The sequence below is a fragment of the Coregonus clupeaformis genome, unplaced genomic scaffold, assembly GCF_020615455.1.
Source record: "Coregonus clupeaformis isolate EN_2021a unplaced genomic scaffold, ASM2061545v1 scaf0354, whole genome shotgun sequence".
NCBI lineage: Eukaryota > Metazoa > Chordata > Actinopteri > Salmoniformes > Salmonidae > Coregonus > Coregonus clupeaformis.
In genome coordinates this window covers 145,159-149,471 of record NW_025533809.1, presented here as the reverse complement: position 1 = coordinate 149,471, position 4,313 = coordinate 145,159, and the positions used below count along the sequence as shown (strand labels likewise).

General features: G+C 40.3%; 1 long non-coding RNA gene across 1 annotated transcript; it reads right to left on the bottom strand.

Annotated features, from left to right (window-relative positions):
- Nucleotides 1-1,626: 1,626 nt before the first annotated feature.
- LOC123484551 lies at nucleotides 1,627-2,806 on the bottom strand. The gene is made up of 3 exons (XR_006658572.1): nucleotides 2,764-2,806; nucleotides 2,198-2,262; nucleotides 1,627-1,801 (listed from the first exon to the last, which is right to left on the bottom strand). It is a non-coding gene; the product is annotated as an uncharacterized LOC123484551 (long non-coding RNA).
- Nucleotides 2,807-4,313: the final 1,507 nt, after the last annotated feature.

Sequence of the window (4,313 nt, the reverse complement as noted above, 5' to 3'; positions counted from 1 at the left end):
CAGGTTGATTATACCACAGAACAGGAGAATCTCTGAAAAAATAGCCATTTCATTCCAGAAGATAACCATTACAAATACAAATCATACATGAAAAGTAGCTAAATCTAAAATTACAAATCCATTACAATACAACTATAATTTTGTAGACGTTTTCAAATGGTAAAAAACCTTTACAAAATAAAATAGATAAAAAATAAAAACTGCAATTTTAAAAGGATAAACCATTTCTGTGTTAAATAGCCCTTACTAAAAATTCACCAGATTAAAAGCAATAAAAACCATCTGGGTAATAGAGAAATAATGAGACAGACCAGCAGATGATGGTGTGATGAAATCACATGACAACAGTTTCATGCTGATCTCATTGGACACGTAGAAGAGAAGTTTAATTCACTACAGACATGGAGAATGACTGGTTTCTGCCTCTTTTCTGGACTTCCCTCTTCTCCTTACGACTCCTGGTTTTAACACAACAACACAACATGTTAAACTGTTGTTATATCACTGTACTGGATGAGAAGTTAAGTTAACAAAAACTGATATGAGTATCCCCATGTCCTGACCCACCGTGTGTTTTCCCGACCCAGAAGGCAGCAGGAATGAGGAACAGAAACAGAGCTCTGGAGACCACCACCAGGACCCAGCTCAGACCACAGTCAGGAAGACAGCAGGAATGAGGAACAGAAACAGAGCTCTGGAGACCACCACCAGGACCCAGCTCAGACCACAGTCAGGAAGACAGCAGGAATGAGGAACAGAAACAGAGCTCTGGAGACCACCACCAGGACCCAGCTCAGACCATAAATACATAATTATAATAAATTATAATAATAATTATATTTGTAAAATAAAATGATGTTTTTCTGAGATTATAATGTTCTGTGGTATAATTCACCTGACTTCTCTATGTAACTCTATTGAGAATGTGGTTGAAAGCTTTACTGAGCTACTTTGAGTAAACTTCAACCATAGGCTAGGTGTTTGTATGAAACCACAGAAACTGTGCTGTTTCAAGGGGTGCACATTTAAAAAACCAAAACGTTCCATAGGGTTAAACTACGTCACTCTTGGATCATCTGTCTTGCAAGTAGCGCTGTCACTTTATCTCTTTTTGATACAAGCAGTGTCTTCACATTTCACCACACCTAATTTTGTAATCAATTTTAAATGCTTACGGCAATGAAAGTAAAATCAGTCAATCAAATTAAACTAAATCAATATTTATTCAAGGTACATTTAAAACATATCAGTTCACTTTACAAAAAGATATATGACCATATTTCCTGAAGTTTTGAAAATATTATTTTACTCTGATAGATTCAATGCAGGTGTGTTCTACAGTCAAATTAATGCAAGCTTAAAAACATCAATTGTAATAATTATAAAAGGCAAAAAAAGATACAAAATAATACAAATAAATTCTAAACTCATTGTCATTGTCGTTGAGCGAGAGACAAATATATTGGAAGTTAAAATTATTCCATCAAAAATAAAACAACTGGTAAAAACCTCCCAGTTAAGTCTATGATGCTTAAAGTCTCACACTATGCTGGTATTGATGGCTGGTATAGGTCTCACTCTGCTGGTATTGACGGCTGGTATAGGTCTCACTATGCTGGTATTGATGGCTGGTATAGGTCTCATACTCTGCTGGTATTGATGGCTGGTATAGGTCTCACACTCTGCTGGTATTGATGGCTGTGTAGGTACTGAAGTCAGAGTTCTGGACTCTCTTCTTCTTCTTTGGTCTCCTCTGTGTCTGACGGATATCCAACGAGGCATAACACAGATCTCCTTCCTCCTGAGAGAGAGAGAGAGAGAGAGAGAGAGAGAGAGACAGAGAGAGAGGAGAGAGAGACAGAGAGAGAGGAGAGAGAGACAGAGAGAGAGAGAGAGAGACAGAGAGAGAGAGAGAGAGAGAGAGAGAGAGAGAGAGAGAGAGAGAGAGAGAGAGAGAGAGAGAGAGAGAGGAGAGAGAAAGAGACTTTACAATTAATCTGTTAATGTTACTAATATATAATCATACATTATGATTATTTCATGTAATTCATCATATTATTATGTTTTACTGCTTATTCCTTTAGTTTTTAATTAGTATACTTGCCACTGCTTTGAAGAGTACTGGGTTACAAATAACATGGACTACAAATAAAGATGGCCACCAGTCAAAGAACTACAACACCCATACTGACTACACCTTCTCTCTGCTGTCACTTCCCCTGGTTGTAGTCCTGTTCAGAGGAACCTGAGTCTCAGCTGCAGCTGCAGAGGAAGAGTTATCACCATTAAAACACCAAGTAAAGAACACATCTGATATTGAGCTGTCAATTTAACATGGTCTACATTAGTTTACCAGATAATTTGAAAGAATATTTGATTGATTGATTGATGGTTGATTGGTGATGTGGATTTTTACATTGATATGGGTTTTAGATTGGTAGATCGCTGTTGCTGTGCGAGAACTGAATTGGTTCCTCTCACTGGGTTCGTGTGTGTGAAATGGGCATCTGACCTGTGTTCGGGTCAGATTCTACAGTTGTCTTATCTTATCAGGGACTGAAACCAGACTGTGACCCTGTGGCTCCCCGTAGGCAAATCCCGGGAACGAGCCGGGGTTGAACAGAGTTCAGGCTAAACCCTTTGTCTCTCCTGGGGGCGGCTTCTTGATTACTTACAGCAAGACGGGGTGGCTTAAATAATGACTTAAAAAATGAATGAGTGAAAAGTTGAATCCTGACATAGAGCGTGAGAGAGTGAGTGTACCTGTTGTTCTGCAGAAGTAGTAGACACAGGAAGAGGAGAGGAGGGAGGAGAGGAGAGCAGACACAGGACACAGACTGAACAGCAACATCCAACACAGTCCACAGTCTACATCAGGAGAGGAGGAGGGGGACTCAGGAGGACTGACGTCTGGACAAAACATTAAACACAAACAGAACTAAACTCTTAGAGTGAGTTGTCAATTATCTACTGCTGATTGGATGTTTACAGATGATCTTGAGGCAATGTTTTATGACCCTAGATCAGCCTCGGATGATTGATTCAAAATAACATTTAATGGAACCCAGACACACCAATACTAACACAATATTAATAATACTAAAGATACAGCAAGAAGATCTATATATAGAATAATAATAGTTCTTACCCAGTGAAATCCTAGTGGTGATGTTTCCATAGTGGTACAACTCTTTCTGTTTAATTAGTTTTCCTTCTTCCACCACGTTAGTCTCCTTAGTCCCACAGTAGTAGAGTCCCAGGTCAGATCCAGAGATGTTCTCAATCAGTAGATCATAGGAGTTGTTAGAGGGGTTCCACACCACATTATATCCAGTTAAAGGGTTATGCCAAATCGTAGTTGAAATAACAAGAGGTGGCTGGTACTTGTGAGAACAGTTCCTATACCACATAATGTATACTCCAGTAGTTATGATACAGTCACAGTAGAGAGTGATGTTGTCTCCTGGTCTGACTCTCAGCTCCACCTCTGCTGCAGAGATCCCATCCTGACTGGAGGAAACAGCACCTACAGGTAGCAGAGGAACAGTGTTAGGATGAACTGACTGGAGGAAACAGCACCTACAGGTAGCAGAGGAACAGTGTTAGGATGAACTGACTGGAGGAAACAGCACCTACATGTAGCAGAGGAACAGTGTTAGGATGAACTGACTGGAGGAAACAGCACCTACAGGTAGCAGAGGAACAGTGTTAGGATGAACTGACTGGAGGAAACAGCACCTACAGGTAGCAGAGGAACAGTGTTAGGATGAACTGACTGGAGGAAACAGCACCTACAGGTAGCAGAGGAACAGTGTTAGGATGAACTGACTGGAGGAAACAGCACCTACAGGTAGCAGAGGAACAGTGTTAGGATGAACTGACTGGAGGAAACAGCACCTACAGGTAGCAGAGGAACAGTGTTAGGATGAACGCTACGAAACTACAACAATGTTAGAGACTTAAAGTCCATTTACAATAAAGATGGCCTGCTATGCAGTTTCATGGCCTACAACACAAGAATAGACCACAGATTGGACTCTATGCCAAAAATACCTTAAAATAACACAAATCAATATTTTTACAGTGAAGTAATGGGGGAACCATTCATTTTCATCTCAAATCGATCAATATAGACCTGTAATGTAAAAGTTTACTCACTTAACAGTGTGATCAGAGCGATACACAGCCTACCCATCGTAGGGTCTGGTGGAGACTGTCTGGAGAGTAGTAGAGGGGTATTTCCATTCTGGCGTAGGAGCATAGAGTTAGAAAGAAGGCCCGCCCTAACATCTGCCCTCATGGCCTCAGTTGAC